A 12,353-nucleotide genomic window follows, 5' to 3' on the forward strand; every position below is an offset into this window, starting at 1 on the left:
TTTGTGGCTGCTGTCCTTGTCTAGCATAATGTTTCTGAGATTCATCCATGTTGTAGCATGAATCAGTACTTCATTCCACTTTGTGTCTGAATAATATTCTATAGTATGGATAGATCACATGTTGGTTGTCCATTCATCAGTCAATGGACATTTGGGTTTTTTCCGCTTTTTGACTGCTATAAATAATGCTGTCAAAAATATCTGTGTACAAGTTTTTGTGTGGACGTATTTTCTCTTGGGTGTATATATCTATGAGTGGAATTGATGTATCGTATGGTAACTGTTTAACTTTTGGAAGAACTGACAAACTCTTTTCCAAAGTGGCTGCACCACTTTACATTCCTACCAGCACTTTATAAGGGTTCAAATTTCTCTACATTCTTGCCAACACCTGTTATTGTCTGTCTTTTTGGTTTTAGCCATCCTAGAGGGTGTGAAGTGGTATATAATTGTGGTTTTGATTTGCATCTCCCTAATGACTAATTATGTTGAGCTTCTTTTCATGTGCTTATTGGTCATTGTTCATCTTCTTTGAAGAAATGTCTATTCAGATCTTTTGCCCTTTTAAAAGTTGGGTTGTCTTGGGAATTCCCTGCAGGTTCAGTGGTTAGGATTCCAAGCTTCCACTGTGGGGGCCATGGGTTCGATCGCTGGTCAGGGAACTAAGATCTCACACGCTGTGCAGCACAGCCAAAAAAAAATTGGGTTGTCTTTTTATTGTTGAGTTGTAAGGGTTCTGTATATATTCTGTATGCTAGACCCTTATCAGTTGTATAATTTACAAATATTTCTCCCATTCTGCAGATTGTCCATTCACTTCCTTGATCATGTCCTTTGGAGCACAAATTTTAAAAAATTTTACAAAGTCCAATTTATCTATTTTTAATTTTATTGTGTGTGCTTTTGGTGCCATATCTAAAACACCATTGCCTAATGCAAGGTCACGAAGGTTTACCCCTATGTTTTCTCTTAAGAGTTTTATAGTTTTAGCTTTTATATTTAGGTCTTGGATCCACTTCGGGTTAATTTTTGTATATGCTGTGAGGTAGGGATTCAAGTTCATTCTTTTGCATGTGGGTAACCAGTGGTACTAGTACCATTTATTGAAAAGAAATTATTCTTTCCTCCATTGAATTATCTTGGTACGCTTGTCAAAAATCAATTAATCATAAACATATGGGTTTATTTCTGGACATTCAGTTCTGTTCCACTTATACATATGTCTATCTTTGTGCCAGTACCACAGAGTCTTTATTACGGTACACTTGTAGTAAGTTTGAAATCAGGAAATGGGAGTCCACCAACTTTTTTTTTTGCACGTTCTTTTCTTGCAAGTTTGGCTCTTCTGTGTTCCTTGCATTTCCACGTGGATTTTAGAATCAGCTCATCAGTTTCTGCAAAAAATCCAGCTGGGATTTTTTTTTTTTTTTTTGCGGCACGCGGGCCTCTCACTGTCGTGGCCTCTCCCGTTGTGGAGCACAGGCTCCAGACACGCAGGCTCAGCGGCCATGGCTCACGGGTCCAGCCGCTCCACGGCATGTGGGATCTTCCCGGACCGGGGCACAAACCTGTGTCCCCTGCATCGGCAGGCGGACTCTCAACCACTGCGCCACCAGGGAAGCCCCCAGCTGGGATTTTGATAGGGATTGTTGTTGCATCTTCCAGATCAATTTTGGAAGTATTGCTAGCTTAACATTATTAGTTTTCTAACGCATGAACATGCAATGTCTTTCCATTTATTTAGGTCTTCTTTAATTTCTTTTAATGACGTTTTATAGTTTTCAGTGTACAAGTCTTACACTTGTTTTGTTAAATCCATTCCTAAGCGTTTTATTCTTTTCGATGCTATTGTAGCCAAAATTGTTTTCTTAATTTCATTTATAGATTGTTTATTGTAAGTGTGTAGAAATACAATTTATTTTTGTAAATTGATGTTGTATACCTCAACTTTGCTGAACTCATTTATTGGTTTTATTTTGGGGGGATTCCTTAGGATTTTCTATATATACAATTTCCAAATAGAGGGAGTCCAATCTGTCCAAACTGGATGCCTTTTATTTCCTTTCATTGTCTAATTTTCCTGGCTAGACTCTCCAGTATAATATTGAATAGAAATGATGAGAACCAACATCTTGTCTTGTTCCTGATCTTAGGGGAAAACTTTTCAGTCTTTCACCATTAAATATGATGTTAGCTGTGAGGTTTTTTTGTTGTAGTCCTTTCTGTGGTTGAAGAGATTCCCTCCAGTTTCTTGAGAGCTTTTATGAAAGGATGTTAGATTTTGCCAAATGCTTCTTCTGCATCTGTTGAGATGATCATGTGGTTTTGGTCCTTTATTGTATTAATATAGCATATTACACTGATGGATTTTCATATATTGAACAATCTTTCATTCCTGGGATAAATTCCACTTGGATCTTGCCGTATCACTAATCCTTTATGCTCAGGATTTACATATCTCTTCCAGAATAAGCTGTGCTAATAGTCTATGAGCTGTCACTTAAGAGAGACTACAATCAGGGCCCTTCTTGTTTCTGAAACAAACTTAGTGTCATCAAGGCCACATTCTCATAGAGACAAAGGGAGCAGTCACTGCCTAGATGTCCCTGATCAACTTCTCTGCCTCGAGCTTTCCAGAGAGCTGTTTCTTCCTGCCACTCACCCTCTGACTCTAGTTTATACCCTTATTTCTAGATATGTGATTCTTAAAGAGTGGTCCCTGGACCAACACAATTAGCCTCACTTGGAAACCATCAGAAATACGAACTGTGTGGGACTTCCCTGGTGGCGCAGTGGTTAAGAATCCTCCTGCCAATGCAGGGGACAGGGGTTCGAGCCCTCGTCCAGGAAGATCCCACATGCCACGGAGCAACTAAGCCCATGAGCCACAACTACTGAGCCCGTGTGCCACAACTACTGAAGCCCGCGCCTAGAGCCTGTGCTCTGCAACAAGAGAAGCCACCACAGTGAGAAGCCTGCACACTGCAATGAAGAGTAGCCCCTGCTCACCGCAAGTAGAGAAAGCCCGCACGCAGCAACAAAGACCCAACGCAGCCAAAAATAAATAAATAAATAATTAGAAATATGAATTGTGGACTTAGGGAATCAGAAATCAGTACGGCTCAGAATCTGTGTTTTAACTAGCCCTTTGGGGGATTCTGGTGCTTGCTAAATTTGAGAGCCATTCATGATTATGATGCTAAGTTAACTGAAGGAACCCGCAGATCCGTTTTCCTGTACTCTCCTTCAGGCATTGAGTTTGGTATCTTTCTTTCACATTGTTGGTTTTCCTCTTATATTTAGTAATATTTGGATACATACTGCACTTTGTGTTTGCGGTTAGCCTCTCTCCGAGTGATGTGATATGTCTATTTACTGCAAGCTGCTGTCATCTTATTATTGGGGAGGGTACGAAATGCTGCAGGGTGACTTGAGCCATTAGCTTCTGCTTTGCCCCTCTTGGGTATTTTCAGCCCCGCAGGGTGTCCTGTCCCTCAAACTCAGCCCTTCTCACACCTGGGGACAGATGCCTCTGCTTGGTACAAGCAGGAGTTGGTGGGCAGGGTGAATGGGGAGCCCAGTCACCTGGCTTCTCTACCATGGAAGCCCGGACAGTTGCAAAACCTTCCTTTGTTCCTGTGTTCTCCACCCATGACCCTGACATTCCCTCTGAGCTGCCCCTACCTTTGGCTCCAGACCTTTCTGTACAGGGTTGAGGTTATGGTTTCCTCTCTCCTGGCCTGGTTTTATGGGCATTTGACCTTAGCAGTCACACGAGTCTCCATGCATAGCAGAGTCTCACGCTCGAGTTTATGCTCTGCTGTTACCATCTTGAAATTCTTAGTCATTTTGAACAAGGGGCCCCACAAACTATGTAGCCAGTCCTACCCCCTCCATCAGATCTCTCTGCCTTCTGCCTTTTGAGGGTACCTCAGAATTTCTAATCTGCCAGGATATCCCTTCCTGTTTTACAATGCTACTGAAGATTACTTCATACAAAATAGTTAATGCCATTTTCTAGGGGTATGGGACAGGAGAAAAAGGCTGGATCTCGTTGCCAGTTGGCCAACTTTATCCAATCCTACTGTGATGGTTCTAAAATATAAATCCAGTAATATCATTCTGCTATGGAGTTGGCAACTAGGTGTTTGTTGGCTGCAGAAGGAAGTATAGGGACTTCCCTGGTGGCACAGTGGTTAAGAATCCGCCTGCCAATGCAGGGGACACGGGTTCGAGTCCTGGTCCGGGAAGATCCCACATGCCATGGAGCAACTAAGCCCGTGTGCCACAACTACTGAGCCCACGTGCCACAACTACTGAAGCCCACGCGCCTAGAGCCTGTGCTCCAGAACAAGAGAAGCCACTGCAATGAGAAGCCTGTGCACCGGAACGAAGAGTAGCCTCCGCTCACCGCAACTAGAGAAAGCCCGCCAGCAGCAACGAAGACCCAAAACAGCCCAAAAAAGTAAATAAATAAATGAATAAAAATTAAAAAAAAAAAAAAAAGAAGGAAGTATAAACCCCCCGGCCTGGCATGTGAGGCCATCCTGGTTCTAGCCTTCCTTCTAACAATTATAATTGTCTAGGGTTAGTACGTTCCCCATCCCTGCAGGAGTCAAGCAGCCCTGGAACAACTACACAGGGGCTGTCAGAGGTCATTGCTAAATCTGGCGATCTCCAGGTTATCTCTACTCTGATATTCATGACTTCTAGGCTATACCTCCCCCTTCCGTTCACGCTGTGTCCCAGCCAAATGCCCAGGGGCTGCTTGCTGACTCTCAAGCCCACTTGAGCTCTGCCTGCTTCCCGCACCCCCCCCCGCCCCCCGCCTTTCCCCTGATTTCCTCTCCATCTCTCGTAATCCTGTGCACTTCCCCAGGGGGCCTCCCCACTGGCCCAGCCTCTCCCAGAGCACCTCCCTCTTGCTCGGCACTGCTTACGTGGGCTGCCCCTGCAGTGCTGACCCGTCTGTTTACAGCTGTGCCTTTCTGGGTGGTGATGCTTTGCCTCCTTTTCTGAACCGGAAGCAGTGAGGTGCTCATCACGCATTCGTGCCCTCCCTCCCTCCCTCCCTCCCTAATGCATTCAGGACACACGTACTGGTACTTACTCTGTGTCGGACCCTGTGCCGGTCAATGCTGGGGACACATTGATGACTCAGAAATGGACTCAGAATTGACTGGCTCCCAGACTTGGGGGTGGGGCCGCTCCAGGCCAGTGAGCTAATTACTCTAACAAGAGTGGGAACAAGGTCCAGAGGGACCAGAGAAGGACCCGGAGCCGGAGCTGAGATGTGAGGCATGAAGGAGGCCTTTCGGGGCTCTGGACAGACCCGTGAGGGTGCAGCAGGCAGAGGGAACAGCAGGTGCAAAGGTCCGGAGGGAGGTGTGAGAAGGCAGGGGAATTTGGGTAGCTACTCAGAGTTCGTCTTAACTGGAGTTGGGAGGCTAGGCATCGGGCTGGGGGGGTGACCGGGGGGGTGGGGGGATCTCGGAGAAGAGGTAGGAGTGGGGAAGCTGAAGGGAAGGCCTTGAACATCAGGGGTGCCCCCGGGGACCCACAGAACAGTTTAAGCGGGAGGGACAAGCTGCATTTTAGAGAGATCCTTCTGGAAGCCGATGCAGAAGATAATAGGAGGGACCAGGGAATGAGTGTAGAGGGGGTTGTGATGGGCCGGGTGAGAGGTGATGAGGGTGAATCTTGACCTTGCAACTCAGCAGAGGCTCAGCGTGTGGGGAGCACCCTGAGCAGGGGGGAGTATGCGGGTCTTTCCTTCTCAGCCCCACTGCGTGGGCTGAGTTACCAGGCTGGCCAGAGCCTGGCAGATCACAGGGCTTCAGTTGCCCCCATTCCTGCTCCACGGGGCCTGCTCAGACCCTTTCTGGCGTGTCAGGAGGAGAAATCCCGATTCCTTCTTCCCCGAGGCCCCGTCTGCCTGAATTGCTCCCTCAGCAGCCACCCAGTCCTCCTGTTTCAGGTGTTTGGTGAAAGTGTTTCTGTTCTTGGCCACACACTTTGCTTCTCTTGCTCTCGGGGAGCTCACCGTTTGTTGGAACGGGATTGGAAAGAGGAAATATAAAATCACTCAGGAAACCATGGGCGGGATATGGAAGCATCTTCTTGGAGGAAATGATGGGGCTCAGATGCGCGGGGGTGTGAGGTTGGGACAGGCGGGATCAGTGGGCGACGGAGGCCCTGCCCTCCCTGTGTAGCCTGTCGTGTTTGCGGGAGCTGCTGGCAGCTTCTGCATTTGCAGAAAGCTTCAGCTGAGGCGAGCCTGTTGGGCCCAGGGGCCCTGGAGAGCGTAGGCCAAGTGGGGTCTCATTTAGACAGTGGCTGAAGCAGCGGCACATCTGGTTAATCACCCGCGTCCAGGGAGCCTGCTAATCAGGAAGCCGGCTTCACCGCGGACTCCTCCGCGCTCGCCTGCTGGTGGCTGTGAGGGACTGCGGGGCTGGATCCTTTCCCCGGCAGCCCTTACAAACAACCCCTTCTCCATTCCCCCTGCTCCCCACTCCTCGGCCCCTGACCCCCCACCCCCACCCCCACCCCAACTTCAGGAAGCACCTCCCACACTGCCTGAGCCATCCCAGGAAGCCCCTGCTCTAGAAAGCCCCTCCCCCGATAGGGGGCAGAGGTCATGGGAAGCGCCCCCAGGAGATGTGAGGGGTGTTGAAAGGGACCAGATATAAACTTGGGTAAGTGACGTCATCCTTCTGAGCCTCAGCTTCCTCTTCTGTGAAGGCACCCTTCTCCGCACAGGTGTGAGATCTTCGTGATCTAACAGGTGGGAAAGCACTGGGCAGACCCCAAGCTCTGCAGCCCAGGGGCAGCCTTTCTGGTTTCCACACCTGAGCCTGCACTGCTGGGGCCGGCTCTGGCCTCCCCAGCATTCTTCCTTCTACCCACGTGACACCGGTGTGAATCCTGCGTTCCAGCTTCTCAGTGACATTCCCTCCTGGCTTCTTTTCGCCTCTGCACCCCTGCTTCCCCCCTACCCCCAGCTTTAATGACCCAGCTCCACTTCCCCAGCAGGCATTATTGCCCACTGAAATCCTGCCTGGGCTACAAATCCTATTTCCTTTCTGGTAATGAAGTATTGCTTGGTAGCAGCATCTTGTAAACCATCTAGGTGAGTCGCTCCTAGGGCCTGGCCTGAGAACAGGGAGGTGATGGGCTAGACCTGGCCCATCGCCTCCCCTTCCCCCAGGGTCTGGCTCAGAGCAGGTACTAGAGAAACACCAGAGGTGTATGTGCTATAGTCAGGGCTGTGGCCAGTGCTCTGAAAGGCCTGGGGCTTGGGGTTTCATGATCTCAATTCTGAATGATTTTGTCTTCAGCTCTGTGTTTTGTAAGTGCCGCTCGATGGGACAGTGGAGCATGTGCTGGGACTGGGAGCTTGGTTCACGCGTCGGGCCGCCTCCCACCCCCTCCCTGCCTCCCAGGATGGGCTCTTGGCCTCCCTCTCTCCTGCCCTCTGCCACCCAGCTTCCTCCTCCCTGCACCTGCCCAGAGACAACTACTGTCCTCCCCCAAGCAGGGGCCTGGGTGCCGGGATGGTTGGGGTCAGAGGCATGGAGCCCAGTGTCAGTACAGAGCAGCCGTCCCCACCCTGGGCTGGCAGAGCTGCGGTGCCTTCGGTGGGTGACTCAGAGAGGGCAGGCCTCTCACCCGCCCCATCCAGGGACCTAGAGTGTTTTGATGCGGAGGCTGCGGTACCCTTGGGGGTCACCTGCCTGCCCGGAGGGGTCGGGGCAGCGGGCAGTGGGAAGCTTTCCTGCTCTCGGTCACGGCACGGTGCCAGGGTCCAGCGGCTGGCGGGAGGGGGACTCTGGTAGCTGATGGCCCATGTGCCTGGGCGCCCCCGGGCACCTGTGAATGTCTACACTCACTCCTCAGGTATCCCTGTGCACGAGGGAGCACACATTAAGTAGCAAATAAAAAACACCAGGACAGGTCAGGAAAGGACAAAGGGAAAACTGTATTTTAGTACCTTTAACAGTTTTTTTTTTCTTTTGTTTTTGGCTGGGCCTCATGGCTTGTGGGATCTTAGTTCCCGACTCGAGATTAAACCTGTGCCCTTGGCAGTGAAAACGCGGGTCCTACCTACTGGACCGCCAGGGAATCCCCAGGTTTTTTTTTTTTGTTTTTTTTTTTTTGCTTTTTGAATGAGGGCCTTTTCATTTTGCACTAGGCCCTGCTCATTATGTAGTTGGTTTGGGGCACAGTAGAAATGGCGGGAGACTCGGGTTTGGAAGAGCTAGTGAACCCCTCCGCCTCTCCAAGCTGCAGTTGTCTTATCTTCCCCGGGCCCCGCTCCCCTACACCTGCCTTTCCTTATCTGCCCCGGGCCCCGCTCCCCTACACCTGCCTTTCCTTATCTGCCCCGGGCCCCGCTCCCCTACACCTGCCTTTCCTTGGTTCCACGTGCTGCGGACGGGGTCTCGCTGGCTGCTTGCAATGTCCTGCTGGGTGCTGTCCCTGTCAAAGCTATGTTTGCCCCGAGGCTCTCAAGTCATGGCTCTGTCGCACCTTCCCCAGGGTCGCTCGGTCAGAGCGAGTCTCTCCCTCCTCCTTCCTCATCTCACCTTGACTTTTTCCTCTCCGTGTCCCCCACGGTCCCTGGCACAGTGCTTGGCAGATAGAGAAATAGAAGGGGTTTTATAAGTGAGTGACTTCATCTCGATGTGAAGCATCTGTCCTGCTGGATGGCGGGAGCTGACTTTCCCCCTGGACTCAGCTGGTGCTCAGACAGGACGCTCGTGTTCGGTCCTGACCTACGCATCTGACATCTGATGTGGGATCTCCCTTGCTCTGTCCGCATCAGTGCTGCTCTGGCACCCAGGGAAGCGGTCTGCGGGCGCCTTGTCATGCTGTCGGGGGGCTACTCTGCGAGGGTGCCCAGGCCTCTGTTCTCTACCTGGGCCTCTCTGGAGCACGGGCTCTGCCGTGACCCCTGGGCCCGGGGAGCACTGTGAGCTGGCACCCAGCACTAACCATTGAGCCTCTCTACCTGACTCCACCTGGAGTCGTGATGGTGACAAAAGAGATGAGATCTTGAGCCAGTTGTTAAAAGTAAATAAGTAAATGAAGCAACAGTAAGACCACTCCTCACACCTTGAATGGCTGCTGTGTGCTGGGCTGTGTGCTAAGGGGTTTACACACATTAATCATTTGATACTCACAATAACCCTCTGAGGTAGGTAGCACTCCTGTCCCCATTTTATAGATTAGAAGACTGAGGCATGCAGAGGTTAAGTAACTTGTCCAAGCGTACATGGTTACCAAGATTTGAGTCCAGGTGTTTAACCGAAATGCAGTACAACCAAGGACTTTCAGTACTTGTAGGGTCCTTAGAGAGCACTGGACCCACACTGGATTGTGGGAATGAGGCCCAGAGAGGGAAAGTGACTTGCCTCAGGTCACACAGTGAGTCCGAGTCCATGGGAACCTGGATGGGAATCTCAGCCTCCTGACTCCAAGTCTATGCTCTTTCCATTCCCTACTCCTGCCTTTGAGAGTGCCCAGAGGCCCTGATCCCATGGAGGAGGGAGACAGATTAGGATTCAGGTGACATGAGCCATGAAGGCAGCCCTAGCAGGCAGAGGCTGCAGAAACAGGGCAGTGGATTCCAGTGCATGGCATCTGGGATGGTTCATTCCCTTGGAAGGGAGTCGCCCATCAGCCCCTGGATTGTTGGCGGGGAGGTGGTGGCATTTCCTACACTAGAGCCACCCTTGAGTCTGCAGGGGAGGGACCGGCAGCTTTGCACAAGGAAGGGCGTTCAAGGCCCCTGGCAGAGGCCTGGAGCTGGCTTCTTTCTGTGCCCTGGAACCTTCCTTGGAGAACTGGGGTTCTTGGGGAAGCTCTGGACACATTTTTGGGGGGACTTCAGACTTGCTCAGGAAACTGGGGACACCAGACCTGGTATCTGTAGGTTCTGCCGGCATGGTCAGGGTCAGGAGAGAGGGTCCCACCTGGGCAGCAGGATCCTGCCTCTAGCTAGAGTTTTCAGGCTGGAGGCGTGACTTCTACATTGCTTGGCCCATGCCCTAGACTCCAGTCTGGCCACTTTTGTGCTGTGCCCCTGGCCCTGGACTCCTGTCCTGGCAGAGCTGGAGGACCCTTCAGCAGAGTAGAGTGAGACCTTCCATTGAACAGATGTGTATAATTGAGGCCCAAAACATGGTGCCACAGAGCCAGGGCCAGGACTCCTGATGCCAAGGGGCTCCCCTGGCTGAAGATCTTTGGGGGACTCAGACAGAACTGCTAACTGACTGGGCTCTCAGTGGGCTGAGGTCAGCTGAGGGCCGGGGATTCCACTTCTCAGATTTTAGCCTCACTCTGGCCACAGAGAATTTTCTAGCTCCTGGGGTTTGGCTTAGGTCCCTTTCTGAGCCTTCCAGTTAGGTGGGGTGGGCTCGAGGGGAGCATTCGCAATGGAAGGGAACTGGCCTTTGCTGAATCTGACCCTGTGAGTCCCTTGGGCTGCAGAGCTGACCTTTGAGGACAGAGGTCCTGAGAATTGAGCCCTTTGAGGAAGGATCAAAGTCTTCGTGGAAGAGGTGGCCTCGGGTTGGTTCTCCACCCAGCCCACAGGATACAGCGTGTTCGACAGAGAAAGACGGAAGAGCCCTAATGGTGTTCAGGTCATTTGGCTGGTGGAGATGAGGCAGGAAGGGGTGGGCAGAGGCTGGGGACGTGGGCAGGGGCCACTTTACAGAGAGGCTTGCTTGCCAGGCTGAGAATTTGATGACGGCGAGTCACTGGAGGGCTTGGAGCAAGAGAGTGGCCTGGGCAGGCCAGTTTTCGAAAGATTAATCTGGTGAAATTAGAGGCAGAGAAATTTGACAGACCAATGTAAATGCTGGGGAGGTGAGCGTCTGTTAAGAGCAGCGCTTACTTCTGCTGCGACTGGGTGTGTAAATCAGAACATACGCCTCTCTGGAAAGCAGTCGGGCAATAAACATCGAGCCTTAAAAATGTTCTTACCCTTTGACCCAAAATTTTCCTTCTGTGGCTGTATTTTTTTTTTTTTGCGGTACGCGGGCCTCTCACTGTTGTGGCCTCTCCCGTTGTGGAGCACAGGCTCCGGACGCGCAGGCTCAGCGGCCATGGCTCACGGGCCCAGCTGCTCCGCGGCACGTGGGATCTTCCCGGCCCGGGGCACGAACCCGTGTCCCCTGCATCGGCAGGCGGACTCTCAACCACTGCGCCACCAGGGAAGCCCTGTGGCTGTATATTAAGGAAATCATAAAACAGGCAGAAAGAGCTTCAGCCACAAAGATGTTCCTTGCAGCAGTAATTATAAGGGTGAAATTTTGAAACTTTCTGCCAATAAGATAATTTAAAAGTCAACCATGATGTATCCTCTCAATAGAACATTCTATAGCTGTTGGAGTGATGTTTACAGAGGTTTCATAGCTTTAGTTATTTATTCATGCTTCAACTTGAAGTACAGAAAGTGTATTTTGTGCTTCTTTATCATCGATGATACCTTCCACGAGCCAACCGTTGATCTATTTGTTGGGGTTACAGAGATAAATGACATAATCCTGGCCCACAGAGATATGATCTCAGATATGATCTCAACTGGCCCACAGAGATATGATCACAGATATGATCTCAACTGGCCCAAAAAAATGTTTATGGAAAGAAGCCTGGAAGGAATGACATAGAATGGGGACCAGTAGTTTTCCCTCAGTCATGGGATTGTAAGGAATCTTTTCCCTTTTCTCTGCTGGTTGGTGTTTTTCAACTTTTCCATAAGGAACTTGTGTTACTTTCATAATTATAGAAAAAAGCTTCTCATCAAAAGGAGGAGCTATTGCAATAGTCCAGGGAGACGGCATGGAGTTCTGTATTTGGGGAGTGGTGTGTGTGTGTGTGTGTGTTTGTGTATGTGTTTGTGGGTATTTGTGTGTATGTATTTGTGTGTGTGTGTGTACATGTTTGTGTGTGTGTTTCATTTATTCATTCAACACTTATTGACTGAGACGCACTGTTTTAGGCCTGGAAACACACCAGTGAACAGCACAGAAACCCCTTCCACTGGGGAGTCCAAATCCGGTGGAGAAGGAGAGAGTAAGGAGGAGAGAATGAGGCAGATGGCCCCAGCACTCTGTGACTGACTGAAAGTGGGGACGAGGCAGGGAAAGGGGTCACGGGTGATTCCCAGGCTTGGGGAGAAGGTGGTGCCTTCACTGAGGTGGGGACTTGGGAACAGGGGCAGTTCCAGGACGCTGGTGCGCATGCGCCACCTGCTGAGCTGAGGTCCAGGAGGCGGTGGGGGGCGTGGGTCAAGGACTTAGGAGACTAGAGGCTGGCCTAGAGGCGGAGATTTCCAGTTGTCT

At 50.6% G+C, this 12,353-nt stretch overlaps 1 protein-coding gene across 1 annotated transcript in view; it reads left to right on the forward strand.

Annotated features, from left to right (window-relative positions):
- The window catches only part of PITPNM3 (PITPNM family member 3), a 90,065-nt gene that overhangs the window by 34,673 nt on the left and 43,039 nt on the right, over positions 1-12,353 (forward strand). The window lies entirely within an intron of this gene.

Source organism: Delphinus delphis, chromosome 19, assembly GCF_949987515.2.
Source record: "Delphinus delphis chromosome 19, mDelDel1.2, whole genome shotgun sequence".
NCBI lineage: Eukaryota > Metazoa > Chordata > Mammalia > Artiodactyla > Delphinidae > Delphinus > Delphinus delphis.